Raw genomic sequence first — 17065 nt, 5'->3', positions numbered from 1 at the left:
ATGCCTTTATGTTCGCAAGTCAAAGGGATCAAGTTGGAATGTCCCACTTTGAATGGACTGCAGCATCGTCCCACTAGTCTTCAAGCTGCATTCAAATCTTCAAAATTAAACATCCGAGTGTCTTTTAAAACCAGCAGCTGCTGTTTATTGTTTATTTTCAATTAAAAGAGCAATCTCATTGGTTTACGAGGCAGGATATGCATGGAGCAACTACCAACTAATTAGTTAATTACACCTACACGTCTCCAGCAAAGACTATAAAACATGTGAAAGTTACTATAAATTGTATATTATGTGTAAATGTCAGTGGAGAAAGAGTCTTGCTTGATTCCCACTAGGAATGTGAACACATCTGCTTGCTAGGATCTCGATTTTCTCGAATCTCTGAGAAAAATTGCTCCCATGGTCTCTAACATGCACATGAAAGAAAGGCTCACATCAGATATGTGCCAACAGAGCATTGAGCAATGCATTTCTCAGCCCTGCCGTGGCATTTGTTACTAATTCAAAAAAATACAAAACAATCACTGATGTCAAAGCTGCAACCAAAACGATGCCCAGTTTAAATATTTCAGTATGTTTACATCAAAGTCCTTTTAAGACAAGTCATGTCACTCGGTGGCCATCTTTGAAACGCCTCTCGGGCATGCAAGTGCAACTCCTATATCTTTGAATGGGGAAACATCAAATTCTCCAAAACTGTTCACTAAGCTTACGATTAAATTTCATATTTGAAATCACCAAAGAAATCTGACAACAACTGTGTCATAAATGTTGTTACTTTTGCTCAAAAAGCATTATAAAAAGCTTAAATTCAAAACCCCATTCCCCATTCAAAACTATACGAGTGACACGTCTTGGGTATTCTATAGTCTTTGGTTTACATGGATGATCTTACACTAGTTATGCACGGTTAAATAAGGTCATGTAAGCTCCTTAAGACCTTTTTATGTTTTTGCAGCTCTTTGGTGATCTTTTTTGATGTCAAAAGTGGAGAAAATCCTGCATCTTTCATAATGTAAGCACTGTTGTTTGCCGTTTTTTTAATATATTAAGCTATCAGCAATTTTTTGTACATCTAAACAGTTCAATTAAACTACAGTGCTCGTCAAAATGCTGTAAATAATTTAATAATGATAAAAAAATTATTACAGGGAAAAAAATCTGTCACATCTTTCACTGTTTGATTGGCAGAGCCATGAGAGAGCGGGTCACCTGTTTCCTTGAGCAAAGAATGGCATCTGTCAGAAAGAAAAAGGCAAAGCTGGAGAGACTGGCAGAATGAGAAGACGAAAGATAGAGAGGGAGAAAGAATAGAGAGGCACTGGAGGGTCGATCGAGAGAGAGAGAGAGAATCCACTGGGGTGGAATAATCTCCACCAGGAGCAAAGTGAAGACCATCAAGCCATTTCACATGCAATTTAGTGTGACGCGTCTGATGAAAACTGTCATAACCAGAGCACTCTAATTTACAAGCTTAAGAGCATGATGTCTTTCAGTTGAATCTCAGGGCCAAAGCGCGGCGTTGGACAGAAGCGTGCGCCAGCGTAAGCGTACGAGAGCGGTGTGAAGCGTCAGACATCTGGAGGGGCTGTCGGGCTGAGAAGGTCTTGAATGTAATATGAGGATTTGCTCGCAGAAGGTTCAAATTGTCTTGACGCCATCGAAGGTGCAAGTTTAGGGAGGGACAAGTCAATTGCTGCACTGCACTGCACGTAGAACACACTTCAGAAGAGTGCTAAGACTGGCTTGTGCAGTTTTTCCTTTTTTGTAAGCTTTTATAAATCATTCATTCGGTGTGGCCATATCTCGCCAACCCCATCCTCTTGTTTTTAAGGTTATTTGTTTAGATTGCCCCAGGTAACACTTATTAAAGCAATACTGATGCAAGCTACACATCCCAGATCCTCTAAATCCTTCTTCATTTCGAAAGATTATGACTTAAGTCCCAACAGGATCTTGGAATTGATTATTGCAACCCAAAATTACTGATTTTGCAGCAAACATTCAACAAAATTGCCATTTGAGACTGTATATCTATTTTGCAGTGAATCATCACAAAAAAGGTCATTATAGATAGATAAATAGTTGGATTATAGTTAGATAGTTAATATAATAGTGATAATGAATACATTTAACTGCAAATATTTTACTGCATAAGGCTCACATGTGCATGTATAGTTTTATTTTACCATTGTATATTTTTAACAATTATTATTTGAAATTAAATAATTGTATTTAATATTAATTTATTAGATAATAATTATTTGTCTTATTTTTAGTCTTTTTGTTTTCTAGGGAAAAAAACCCCAGAAGAGACTGCATGTCACAAACCTGGGCTCTCCTACACACTGACTCACATAAACTAATGTTATGTGTAAGCTGGTGATTATTTTGATGGTTAAAACTGATTGGAAATTGTGGTCTTTACATTAAGATCAGTGACTGGCAAAATATGTTTTTGTTTGGAATAAATGTCTCAGTTTGAACTGTGGGAGAAACTTCAACATATTTTTTCCTGGTGCATTTCGGACGCATTTTCCCTCGAGCTTCTATTTCATGGCACTAATAGGCCATTAACAGATAAGATAAATTTTATGAGTCCATTAAGGAAGTGTAAGTTAAATGACAATCGAAGGGTCAAGTCATTGTAATTTCCCATGATGGTCCAGTGGTGCAGGTTGAGTTGGCGGACATAATTGGCTTTGCTCGTTCTGCTCTAGGGAGATGCCTTCAGGCTTGTGTCTTTGCAGTCGTTTATTAACACTTAATACGTACACTTTTATTTACTTCCGACAGACATAGGACCAAGCCCTCTCTCTTCACTGCAGCGTGTTTGCCGGCATCCATGTTTAATACAGAGTAGTCAGCTCTGGAAACATCACCCCGCTGATCTCAAGGCCATGTGGAGGGGGAGGTGAAGGTGATGGCAGCCCTCGTTTGTCGCATGCGTGACACTTTGTGCTGCTCATCTAAGTCAGCTGGACCTGCTTTATCGTCCTCCACCAGTGAACAACCTGAATCCACAGGACCCACAAAGAAAACAGTCAAATTAGTTTGGATTTTTAAAGTTATTTACAAAAGTGATGCTTTTAACAATAGTTTTTTTTTTTTTTTTACAGAGAACCCGTACCTATATACGGAATATATAGGAATAGTTCATCCAAAAATGAAAATTTGTTGAAAATGTACTCATCCTCAGGCCGTCCAGTATGTAGATGAATTTGTTTCTTCATCAGAACAGATTTTGAGAAATTTAGAATTACATTACTTGCTCACCAATGGATCCTCTGCAGTGAATGGGTGCCGTCAGAATGAGAGCCTAAACAGCTGATAAAAATGACTCCAGTACATAATTTAACATCTTATAAAGTGAAAAGCTGCATGTTTGTAAGGACACAAATTAAACATTAAGACGTTTTTACATTCAAACCATTGCTTCTAAAATACAAGTCATCTACTGTATCAGTAATATTGCTGTCTTCAGTGAAGAAGTCATCGTGTCTGAATCAGGAGAGAAATATGCATAGATCAAGCACTGTTTACAAGCAAAAACAGTTCTAAACAAATATGTCAGTGGATTTTGATGTGAGAGATCAACAGAGGATGGACTTTTTCACTGAAGGAAGTGTTGTTATAGATTATGAACTCATATTTTGCCCATTGTTTAATGTTAAAATGCCTTAATGATGAATTTGTTTCTTATAAACAGCTTTTCACTTCATAAGCCATTAATTGGAGTAGTGTGGACTTTTATGTTTTTATCAGCTGTTGGGACTCTCATTCTGACGGCACCCATTCACTACAGAGGCACCCATTCATCCATTGGTGAGCAAGTGATGTATTGCTAAATTTCTCCAAATCTGTTCGGATGAAGAAACAAACTCATCTACATCTTGAATGGCCTGAGGGTGAGTAACATTTCTAATTTTTGGGTGAACTATTTCTTTAATCTTAAGAGAGCAAAATGGGGCCAACAGTGACAATAAAAAATGAAGAATTCCCTGAAGTGAGAAAAAGAAACTTGGTAAGCAAGATAAAAAATAAAACAAACAAAAACACCCCTATGGAGAAGAAGCCATCCACGCATTTCTAAAAATGAATCATCAATCTGTTCTTAAACTATAGTAAACAATTGCACGACACCAACACTGTGTTGAAAGGCAGCAACCTAGAAAATAACAATCCACCTATGTGGCAATAAAGGAAATGAAGTCCACATTGCATATAAATCAGTGCAAGAAAAACATCCGGCTACTCCAGTCAGGCCACCGACTGGGCTTTGGCCATGCAGAGAATTGCGTTATAGAAATTTCTTCTATTTCAAATGCAGTGATAAACTCAAAGCACCATGAAACAATAAAATCTGCTGACCAAAGAGCCACTGTGTCACCTGCTGTGTTCTTTGGCAGCTCGGAGTGTTAGTGCTAAAACTCTTACGTAAGCATATGCTGAGATCATTGCATTTCTGCAATAATTGCCTAGAAACATTCCTAAGCGCCAAACTTCATCTGGTTGAAGACTCTGAACAATAGAGATTAGAATGCATAAAGCCTGCTCTTATGAACTGAAATAAGAAGCATGCGCTCTAGTTGTGCTGTCAGACATTGTGTTCATTTCATTACAAACAGATTTGCAAATATTTGCAGTTTCATCCAGTCACTCTTTGATTTAAAACAAAGAATCGTGGGATTGGGCCACAGCGTTGTAATAAAGCCAACAGAGCAAATACAATAACGTATGATCTGTCAGCGAACACAATGTACACACAAAGCACAAAAGAATGCGCTTCCCTCTATCCTGATATTTATATTTTTTCTATTTTATTGCAGCACACGCACCGCTGAAAGATGCCTGATTTCTTGAATGCTCTGAATCAGCTGATAAATAATGCATACACATTTATTGATTAATATTTCACTAGGTGGAGGTTGCTGAGGAATTCTTCAGCAGGCCAATAATGCCTTGCGTGATAAACATCGGTTCTGGCCAGTGTGTTTTCCTCCCATTGACTCCAGGATTCGAAGGGACGTACGTTAGCGATTGAATCTGACAGTATGGTATTACAGCTCATAACAATTTGTGCATCTTACTACCTCTAATGATACTTCTGGTTATTGGCAAAGTGAAGGTTAATGAGCTGTGGGTGGTCATCAGTGCTTCACATGTAGCAATAAGTTAATAAAATATCAAACCATTGAATGTATTTGCACAGTTCAAGGCTGTGCGTGTATTTCTTGGCTTGGTCCTCTAAAAAAAGGCTTTTGGACCGATGCCATCAGAGTAAATGATCAAGGGCAACTCAGACTCCGGAAACTTCAGGAAAAAAAAACTAAGCCCAGCACTGCAACAACCTATCAGCCTTAACCTCAGCTGCATGTGTCTCCCATGTTCCACCTGGTCAGGCATGATAAGCTTACAAACTCCATCACAGTCCCTGTATTATGCATGGTTTGTTCAGCCTCAACATAGCGCCGTGTGTAGAGATGTTGTGGTTGACCATGTCCCACGTTGCTAAATTTATTCTCAATATGTATCAAACTAATTATTACACTATTGATCGATCTATGTGTCGTCTGAAACTGAAAACAGTAGTGTTATGCTTCACAGTAGCATAATGTTATCTTTTCTCATATTCTATTGAATGACCACAAGCATAGAAGTTATACTTCTAGCACAAGCAGTATCAAAACATTAATTTGAACACTTAAAAAGGCTCATTTGAACGCTATTAGTGCTATAGAACACTATATTTTTCTCTCTCCATGTAGGCAATGCTTTTGACATCAAATCGCCAATTAGCTAGGATCTGAACCGGTGGGTGGTGAGCCAAAGAAAAATAACAATGCTAAATGCTAATAATAAAACAGAATGTGAATTAAAAATGAATGCAAATAATAAAACGTGTGGTACAGAGGGAAAAAATGAAGCTATATTCACAAGTGCCATACTGTTGTGGCTATAACTTTGCTGTTGTTTTTACAAAATGTATAAAATTGCCACTTTTCCTATTCAGTGTCTGTCATCTATCTATCTTGCTTCGATTTCACTCTGTTTTTACCACAAAACAATGTTTTCTTTTTAGGCTACATGAGGGAATTGTTTTTGGCATCTGAATGCCAATTATCTGGGATCTTTTAAACGTTGTATGCATTTCATTATGATTTAATTATCTTATTTTGTTTTTATATAGAAAAGACGAGATAACACGGCAATGGAGAGTCTGTAAGTTAGCTTAAAATGCTGCCCCTTCATTTTGACGTGATAAATGTTACGGGAGGAATGTACTGATGCTGCACGACGCTATTTGCATCAGATAAACGTATGTAAAAAAAAAAAAAACAGCACGGGACTAAAACTGCCTTTTATGACGTTATTAACTACATTATCCAAGATGTATTATCTCACGCAAGCGCACACACATACATACATACACAGCTCACATTACTTGTTTATCGTCACAAAACATAAAGACGAAGAGCAAGAACAACAAAGACGGCGTTGAGAGGCTCTCTTTAGACGTTACGTTGAGTCTGACATCATGGGAGCTCCGCAATCTTAAAAGAGACGGTAAAAAATACAACGGGAGAATCACAGAAGGCTCTCAGTGTGGAATGATAACGACTAACTAACGGCGTCTCCAGTCAGCTCCTCTTCCCGCCGCTCAAGGCAGCAGCAGTCACGTGACAGCAGCGAGGGCTCACAGACTGAGAGAGAACGAACGCGCTTCATTCGCCATACTGTGTTTTGTGCCATAACGCATTTTTATCGCAACATTTTACTCCCACTCGGTGAGTACGTTTCCAGGCCTTTTTGTAACCCTTTTTGTCTTTTCACTTGCTCTTTTTTTATTTTTCTCTCTCTCCTTTTGCTGGGGTTTGAGCGTTGAGATTTGAAAAAGTGTTGTTTTGAGGCGTTTTTCGATCCGTACCTCAAGTTTTTAGTATGCAGTGATTCCTATTCAGTACTGAGTGACACTGGCCAAGTACGTGCTTGCAGTCGTGTGAAATCATGCAACTGGTTTTTAAATGGCCTTGGCAGTTCCATTTTTACGTATGTACGATGATATTTGTTTTTAACCCTTTTTCCCTTTTTGTTCTCTGCCATAGACTTTTGCTGTAGATATGCTTTGCTTGTATTTTGCGCTGTTGTTTATGAGAGTTTTGTGATTTTGATGTCACCGAGCGAAGCATTTGGCTTTTATTTTGGTCTTTTCTTTACCCGAAAGTCATTTTCAGACCTGGTGACGTTTTAATGGAAACTTTTCTTGCAGCATACCTGTCACGTTTGTTTATTTTTGCTGGTTTTTCTTTCATTTTTTAATGCCTTATCCTTTTGCAGATGATTTTAAGGTGACGTGATTTTTGGATGTGCGCATTTTTCACGTAGATGATACAAATTAAGGTGTCTATGAAGGGAATAATTGTTTCTTTGGGGAAAATATCAATCAGTGCGTCTTTGCTTTCACCGAAGATGAACAGACTCTCCTTTGCAGGTATATAAGGACAAGAAATCAAACCTTACAGCACATGTTTGTTTGCAATAAAAGCAAGGCGATTCTGAAATGTTAATCTATGAATGATGTATTCTTTGGCTGTGAGGTTTCTCATCAAATACACATCTGTAGTTGTGCTTGTGCATAATAACCACATTGCAAGTGAATGTGAAACTAAGTGGAACCTCTGTAAATCATACCTTTATCGTTGTGTAGATCTCTCACTCACCTTATGTGGATTTTATAATGATATATTTAAAAGAGTCATCTCATACATCATTTACTTTATAACTGTTCGAATGCATGGGTAAGCAAGCAAGTCCTATTATCTGTATTTCAGATATAATCTTCAGCAATTTCAGATTGTAACCATGTGCTGGATGCCAAATATTGCCCCTGTGAGGTTTGGATGATTTCTGGTGACCACATAATATATATGGATCTACAGACCAGTAGAGCACATTTAATTGCAGGTAAATTAATCGACAACATTACATAAAAGGCTTAAAAACACATGTAGATGTCTCAGAAGAAAGAGTAATGAGCATGTTAAACTGAAATCTCAAAAGAGATCCAACATGCTGTTCCTTTCAGCACCATGGACAGCGAATGGGTTCACAAATAGCATTTCAGCACTCAGCAAATAAGAACAGACAACTTTTCATGCCATCTATTATGTACAACGAGGAAGCTTTTATAGAATCTAAAGCTTATTTTAAGATCTGTCTGCTTAAAGGGATAGTTCACCCAAAAATTAGTAAAAATCCATTCACTCACCCTCAATTCGTATGGGGTATGATATGGACAAAAACAGTTAAATTATTCCTCGAAATATCTTCTCTGGTATACCACAAAAGAAAATAAGTCATACAAGTTTGGAAAGACATCAGGGTGGTAAACATTTTTGGGGTGAACTATCCCTTTAACTTTCTCCTTTCTAAACATGTATTTTACTGAAAGCATTCTGTGCACATGCTTTCCCACAGTTCCTAAAAGCAGTGATCAGTGACACAGCAAGGTGTGTGTGTGTGGGTGGGCATGGCAATAACTGCTGTTGTGCTTTGTTTTTTTCATCTTAAGCTTCACCTATTCCGGTTAGCCCCCAGAATATCTTTGGATTCTGTCTTAATGTCAGGCGCTGTAGTGATTGTGAAGGTGCGCCGCTGCATTGAGATGTGCATGGCGTGTGTTGAAAGGTGCCTCTGCTGCATTGATAAATGTCTCTTTCTCTGTCATCCCTCCAGCTGGGTGTTATGATAGCCGGCGCTACTTCCTGCGGTGTCGTCTCAGCCCTCCAGGCAATTTTCCTCTGTTATCTGGGCGGCGCACCTGAGAGCTATAAATGAGGGTTGAGAAATATAATAGCTCATGTGTGGAGATGTCTTTGCACTCATGAATAAAACATCCTTCCGTTAGTAAAGGACTGTTTACGCTGGACATTGTGCCTGCCATCTGAGTAGAGCTGGACTTTGTGTGTGTGTTGGCTGACTAACTTGCCTCTACTTTGTAATTTTTGGTGCACGTTTTGTTAGTTGATTTGTATTTCCTGATCTGCTTAAGATTGGCATTGTTATTGATATCAGTTGTCTCCTTGCAGACATTACAGCCAGATGTTCTTCTGTACCCAGAAGAATTTGCAGGAATGTCTTGGTCTCAGATTCTCACACTGCCAAAGCAACAGGACGTAAAGGATCAGAGTTAAAACCCCTTTGAACTGCAGTCTCTGATCTGTCACAGAGGGAAAAAAACAAGGCCTGTTAGTGACATAGGGAACGTTAGGATGGAAACCACAGAGGTTTGAGTCTGTTGAGTTGTTTCAATTACTTTTCACTGATTTTAGTTCACTCCAAAATTAAAATAATCTCATCAATTACTCACGTTGAAACACAGAAGATATATTAAAATACTAAATAAAAAGCAGCTCTTTTTAATTGTAATAATATTTCATTATATTACTGTTTTACTGTATTTTTTTTATCAAATAAATATGCAGCCTTGGTAAGCATAACAGACTTCTTTCAAAAACATTCAAATATCTTACTAACCCCACACTTTTAAATGGTAGTGTATATGAGTAATTTTATAAAAGAGAATTGGGTTGCGAATGTTGTTTTTATTTAGACTTTAGCTGATCTCTTATACAGACATAGGAAACGTTGGGATGGAAACTGCATACATTTGATTCAGTTGAGTTGATTCCAATGAATTTTGTACTGCTAGATTGATTATGAATTGATTATTTTATAGGTATAGTTCACTCCAAAATGGACATTCTGTCATCATTTACTCACAGCACTGTATGACTGTCTCTATTTCTTCTGTGAAACACAGAAGATATTTTGAGGAGCACTGTTTCTCAACAATTCACTTTCATTCTATAAACTACAATAAACAATACATTTTAAAAAATATCTTATTTTGTGTTTTACAGGTTTAAAATAACGTGGGGTAACAATGCATTTGACTTCTGTAAAGCAATACACTGAAAAAAATAGTCTTAAACATTTTTCACTCAGAATTTGCTGGTAAATTCCACAAAAAAAAATAAAAAACAGCAAGCAATGCATTGAAATAAATGTGAAATTTTGAAGTAGAAAGACTGAAAAAAGTTATAGTTATAACTTTGAAAAAATCATTTTTACTATGGGGTTAAAATATGATTTAGTCTATGGAGATTTGATTACTGTGTGCACCTTTAAATGGCGTTAAAAGTTTATTAAAAGTTTATATAATGTAATTCACTACAACATAGCACCTAAATAGCTATTTAGCTAAAAAATTGGTGTAGAAACATGAATGCCACTCATTTCACTCAGAAATTGCTAGTAAACGTCACAAACAGAGAGAAATGGCAAGTAACACGTTGAATTAAACATGACTCTTTGAAGTAGAAAAACTGATATGGTATTTTCTTGTAAAACATAATCCACTAATCAACTTCACTTTTTTTTTTTTTTTCCCACACAGGTTAAAATGATTATACTCTACCTGCGTGACATCAGATGAATTGGAAAGTAGTTTAGATTACAACAATTCATCAAACTTTATTTTTTTGTTTGGTATTTGAAATATTGTGCACTGATTAATTGTGCACAAAAGACTATTAATATATTATGAAAGTAAATTTTGATTTTAATAATAATAATTTTAATAATAATTTTAGAAGATTTTATGTTCACTTTTAAAAGTCAAGCACACAATTAAGACTTTGTCAGTGTCTTCTTTGACAGTGTTGCCTCATTTAACACAGACATTTTAACCGTGAGATTTCTAAATGATATTCTAATGACTACAAGACTTTCCTAGACTCATATTCTAATCAACAAAAAACTCACAGTGATGAAGGACATAAATGCTTTTGAGTTCACAATGAGCTTATTTCCTAGCATGGTCATATCTTAATAACAAGCAGAATTAGATAAAAGCTTCTCCCTCTGAAGGACTCTAACCTCTCATGTACCCCTGAGCAGATAAACAGCTCACCCTTGGCGATGAGCACTGGGATTTTATAAGCTCGCAGGAATCTGTTTCCCTTTTCAGAGCTGTAAATTTGATAAATGGGAGGATTCTTCATTAAATAATCATATTCTGAACAATCAATGCCATTTCTGAAGAACAAGGGCAATCTAACAGAGCTTTTAAGAGCCAATTATGTTAAAGCATTCGAGTTATAATACAGTCCTTAAGCGCAACCTCTTCAGTGACATATGCTACAGTACACCAACATTTCCAATTCAATTGTTTTGTTAACCTCAGTGACATTTTGAGTTTCAGCCAATCATTAGAAGGAGCTCACTGACATTATCAGATCAGAGATTATTAATGTCAATCAGGTTTATATAAATTTTCGTCCTGCTTCAAAAGCAGAAGGGGCAGTTCAAGACAACATGAAATCAAAATTCTCCCTGTTTACCATATTAATACATATCTGTCTTCATCATTTTTTTGCCCAAATGACTTTCAGGCTGTTGTTTTTAACCCCTGCCTTTCAAACACCTATAAAACCACTTTTCATAATCCAATCAATTCCCATAGATAAATATTTTCCAAAACATTTTTCTTGTTGAATATCCTGTTTCAGTTTATACACTAGTTTGTTTTTGGTGTTTTTTTTATTTAATTAATATTTTCAATCAGCAAGAATGCTTTAAATCGATCTTTTCTGTCACTCATTAATTGATAAATTTAAAAGTGACAGTAAAGACACATACTTACAAAAAAAAAAAAACTTTTAGAAAAATGCTGTTCATCTGAACATTGTTTATCACAGAATTCTGAAGAAAAAGTATCCAAAAATATTAAATTGTTTTCAACTTTGATAGTAGTTGTAATAATAAGAAATGTTTCTTGAGCAGCAAATCAGCATAGAATGATTTTTGAAGGATCATGTGAAAATTCAGCTTTGCATCACAGGAATAAATTACTTTTTTAAATATATTAAAATAGAAAATAGAATATTTTAAATTGTAAAAATATTTCACAATATTACTCTTTTTATTGTATTTATATCAAATAAATGCAGCCTTGGTGAGAGACTTCATTCAAAAATATATATATTTTTTTTTTTACGAACCCCAAACTTTATAGATTAAAATAGATTAGGAATGTAGTTGTTGTTGTTGTTGTTGTTGTTTGTTTGACTGTAGTAGAAAACTAGCTGATCTGTGTTTGTTCGTTTTAAGACTCAAGTTGATGGTTCTGAAGAAACATGATGTAAGTCTTTTGAGTTATTTTATTAGAACTGTACTCAGCATATTTAACTTACTGTTAAATATTAATGCAATAATGTATCATAGAATTGATCAGATTATTTTTCTTCTGTCTTTTTTCTGGACTCAGAGCGCAGCCTCAGAGGCTTCCAATCTCATTCTAACACAGAAAACAGTTATTTTACAGTGTGTTTAGGCTGACAGCAGGTTAATGGGCTGGACTGAGAGATGTGTGTCTAAGGGGCATCGGTGTAATAAGCGTGTGGTCTGATCTGTGGTTTGATCCTGTCACTTACTCGCTGCTGAAGATTCCGTTCCCTCAGCCAATCAGCTCTGTGTCCAGTCTTTAATATGAATGTGTCTACCTAGCACTCGCTTAAGACCTGTTTGGGCACCGTGAGAGGAAATTATCCATCTGCTCTCCACAAACATCTACGAGGAAGTGTGTCCAAGTTTGCACTTTAAAACTGGACTTTGCACTAATTGCCTGGTTTCCCTCCCATTAATTTCACGATGACATTCGAAAGACTAATTAATATCGGCGAGATGGCACAGAAAGTCTGGCTACTATTTAAGTTTTTGCTCTGTAGACCTCATTTACTTTTTACTCTGACAAGTCGGTCCAGCTGGGATTGTTTCTCACTTAGTTCCAACTAGGGAACATTTTTAATAACCAAACATACACACATGGGCTAGGAAGAAGTCAGCAATTAAGAGCAAAAACTAAATGAAATTTAAAGGTGCGTTAAGTAACTTTCTGGCTGATACAACAGCCGTCTTGGACTTTATCCTGACACTTACTGGTGAGGATGCAGCATTACAGTAAAGAGGAAGTTTTTGTAATTGGATGTCAGAGATTAAACCTATTCACAAGTTATTTTTTTACCAAATAGTTATGATATAATATAATATAATATAATATAATATAATAATATCAGTGATTCAGCAACATGAATATATAGTTTTCTAAAAAGCATATCATTATTATGTTTATTATGAGGATGTTAAGTCTTTTTATAGCATCTGTAGATTTCAAGTAAATTGAGTTGGAAAATTTCATTCATTTCTGTGCATCTGTTCAAACTGTTTGTTTCAGTGACTTAATTCAAAATTCTGAATCAATGATTTGTTTATGTCTTCAGTTTAGCCTCCATGTGGCGTTATACATGTTGGTAAATAAATAATTCTGCTGTTTATTATTGTGTATTGTTATGCTGGTGTGTTGTAATTCATGTAAAATACAAATTTATGAATGGAAATGAATTCTTCTAGTGAAAAATGCTGTAGAAAACATGCCTTGATATTTTTTAATGTACAAATATAAATATTCTATGTAGCAGGTAATATATAATTTTATTTGTTATACAGTATTTTATTATTATTTATATTTACTTTTTACTCTGACAAGTCGGTCCAGCTGGGATTGTTTCTCACTTAGTTCCAACTAGGGAACATTTTTAATAACCAAACATACACACATGGGCTAGGAAGAAGTCAGCAATTAAGAGCAAAAACTAAATGAAATTTAAAGGTGCGTTAAGTAACTTTCTGGCTGATACAACAGCCGTCTTGGACTTTATCCTGACACTTACTGGTGAGGATGCAGCATTACAGTAAAGAGGAAGTTTTTGTAATTGGATGTCAGAGATTAAACCTATTCACAAGTTATTTTTTTACCAAATAGTTATGATATAATATAATATAATATAATATAATATAATAATATCAGTGATTCAGCAACATGAATATATAGTTTTCTAAAAAGCATATCATTATTATGTTTATTATGAGGATGTTAAGTCTTTTTATAGCATCTGTAGATTTCAAGTAAATTGAGTTGGAAAATTTCATTCATTTCTGTGCATCTGTTCAAACTGTTTGTTTCAGTGACTTAATTCAAAATTCTGAATCAATGATTTGTTTATGTCTTCAGTTTAGCCTCCATGTGGCGTTATACATATATTAGGCTACATTAGGTTAACAAAAGAAAAATTAGGCCATATTAGGCTATATATGCCACTGTTTTGGTTGGAGTTATCATCTCAAGTCAGTATGTGTCATTTTAAACTGTTTTGTCTAAAGTGCTATTCATTCTTTATGTGTTAAGCTTTTTGTGAAAAAAAGTACTTTAAAGCAATAAGAATATTTCAAGAGTAAATTCCAGCAGTAAGTGCTAAACATTTGTGCCCGCATGTACAAGTGCAGCCTTGAGAATGCGTGAATGTTACATGCCATAAGCGTTAACGTTTATTCCTTACTGGGAAATATTTATACCTCGTTGTCTGTGGCAGATTAAATCATGATTCACTTCATGGAATCAATTTCACAGCCTATTTCAGCGGCACCGTGTCCCGCATCCCACTGATGTCGTTTTACCCCACTATTTGTCTCGCTTGGGATGCACAAGCTTTCCCAATATATTTATCCCTCTCTGTTTATCATACCAGCCCTGCATAAAATCTTCATTAATGCATATGATTGAAACCCCAGCATTACAGTGAGGCGAGGGTTTGTTTGTCTTGCTCCCCGTGCTTTGTACACCTCCTTTTTTGCACGTACACAATCACAGTCATCTTATATAGCGGTGTGTTATTTATTAAGGGCAGACCAGCACCTTTCAGAACTCTATTAAGTGCAGATCTCTCGGCTTGTCAACATCAGAGAGAGCTGCGCTCCATCAGCTACAAGAGCTGTCGACTTTAAGACGGCTCCTAAACTATTAGAGTTATACTGTGACAAAGCTGCTCTCGCATACTGTCATACCCTTGTACTGATAAACAGTTGGCCTGTCACACTCTTGCACTGTTGCGCTACTACACTTTTACTCTCATACTTTGTTTGAGATCTTGGTTCAAACTAGTAGTCAACCAATATTGATGCCAGTGCCATGGGAAGGGCAGGAGATGGCTGATTTAATGTCGATATGGATATTAGAAATATATATTTAAATATTTTTTTAATATATAGCATTATATATATATAAAATAGTTAGTAATATTGTGTATAGCTAATTTTGTAGTTAATAGTATTGCGTATGTACACTACTGTTCAAAAATTTGGGGTCAATACGATTTTTTATATTTTTAAAAGAAGTGTCTAATGCTCAACAAGGCTGCATTTATTCGATCAAAAATACAGTAAAAATTTGAAATATTATTATAATTTAAAATAACTTTTCTATTTGAATATATTTTAAAATGTAATTTATTCCAATGATGCAAAGCTGAATTTTCAGCATCATTACTCCAGTCTTCTCAGAAATCAATATGCTGATTAAATACTTTGATTATCTATCTATCTATCTATCTATAATATTCTATTTATTTTTACAAAGTACGTCCAAAAAGCTATATGCAGTATTGAAAGCGGCTGAGCAAAACCCTTTTCCCTGTGAGGCGTCTATCCTTACTCATTGCTGAGTCTGAGTGTGTTTGTGAGAGTTTTTTAGAGGAACTGAAAGAAAAGCCTTTCTATAAAGGTGGGAGTTGTTGTTATGACTGAAAGAGAATGCAGGCGTACATCACATATATTCTAGCTACCTTTGTTCCCTTCACTTTTTCTTGACCTTCTCTGTTGCACTGGAGTTTTGTCTCTCTGTTTCAGTCTTGCGGTGTGTGTTGTAACTGTAAAGGCTGTAATCATCCTCCCTCATTTATTACTAGAGCAGAGTTTGGCTCCTCCCACTCGCTCCTATGGCTCTTCAAGACATATTAGAGAGAGATGAGAATCAATCATTTCTCAGAGTTATTCCAGGCAACAGATCCAGACCTGCCCACTGGAATACACTGATGCTAGAACAATTGCTAGCTTGTGGCTAACAATTTCTTCATTGCAATATAGTGGTTGTTTTTTAGATTCATCCCAGTGAAAGGTTTGTTTACATTCATTTTGTTTCTTTCTGTAGGTTACATAATCATTCAGTAGGTTCAGTGCTTCTTCACAGCCTGTGCTCGCATGTTACTGTCTTTGCTTGCACTGTAGTCAGTCTTTGGAAGATGGAAGATAAAGAGATTTGCTTGCTTAAAAGAGTCAAAATAACAGGCTGTGATCCTTTTTAGGCCTTAATAAATGGTGACCGTTAACATCAGAAGTGCTTATTGTATTGCCTCATCACACTCATGGCCAAACAAAATGAAACCCTGCGCAGGTCCAAACTGGTGAGCAGGTGGTTGTGGGGTACAGATGCTGGTAGAGTGGGTAACACCACATCCAAATGTCCATGAGTGATGAATACACAACTACTACTCCATCTGGTTCACAGCAGCAGCAGCTGGGCCAGGCCGAGATCAGCTGGACTTCACCTGGACCTACTGGAACTGTATGCTCAGGCCAGAGATATCAAATGCTAACTGGGTAAATCTCATGAAGACACGCTGGTCACGATTCACTATAAAATCGAAAGAAAGAGATGTTTTTGCTTTGAAGCCTATTTTAGGACCATTTTGATTTGTTTATATTGTGATATTGTTATTAAGATGATTAAGCACATTCCCCCTGCATATTCTCATTAACAAAATGCATCTGGATATGTGTTTAAGGGTGATTCTCATTACTTTAATATAGAGATGTTCTTACTGTATTACAGTAAATAATTAGTGAAATTATCATAATACAATTATTTTTTAAATTTAAATTATTTTAATACCATGTTTAATTCATTATAGTATTTTAATATAATAGTGAAATTACTGTAATACTATGATTATTTTTTTCTTTAAATTATTCATAATACTAAAATTATTGCAATACCATGATTTATTTTTAAGCCAGCATAAATTACAGCACAATGAATATTACCATGACATCTAATTATTTTAATTGTTTAATTTAATTTAATTTTACATTTATTTTTAGAATATAT

The 17065-nt window shown here is 35.7% G+C and overlaps 1 protein-coding gene across 3 annotated transcripts in view; it reads left to right on the top strand.

Annotated features, from left to right (window-relative positions):
- Positions 1–6478: 6478 nt before the first annotated feature.
- Positions 6479–17065, top strand: part of ralyl (RALY RNA binding protein like) — a 133519-nt gene continuing 122932 nt past the window's right edge. For 2 of the 3 annotated variants that reach the window (XM_016543385.1, XM_016543382.1), the window contains exon 1: positions 6479–6791. The gene's annotated coding sequence lies outside the window, so the exon portion shown is untranslated. Of the gene's footprint in view, positions 6792–7078; positions 7496–17065 lie in introns of those variants that run through there. The other variant, XM_016543383.1, reaches the window with a different exon arrangement.

This window comes from Sinocyclocheilus rhinocerous, unplaced genomic scaffold, assembly GCF_001515625.1.
Source record: "Sinocyclocheilus rhinocerous isolate Xijiao unplaced genomic scaffold, SAMN03320098_v1.1 scaffold97, whole genome shotgun sequence".
Taxonomy (NCBI): Eukaryota; Metazoa; Chordata; class Actinopteri; order Cypriniformes; family Cyprinidae; genus Sinocyclocheilus; species Sinocyclocheilus rhinocerous.
This window is presented reverse-complemented; position numbering and strand designations above follow the sequence as displayed.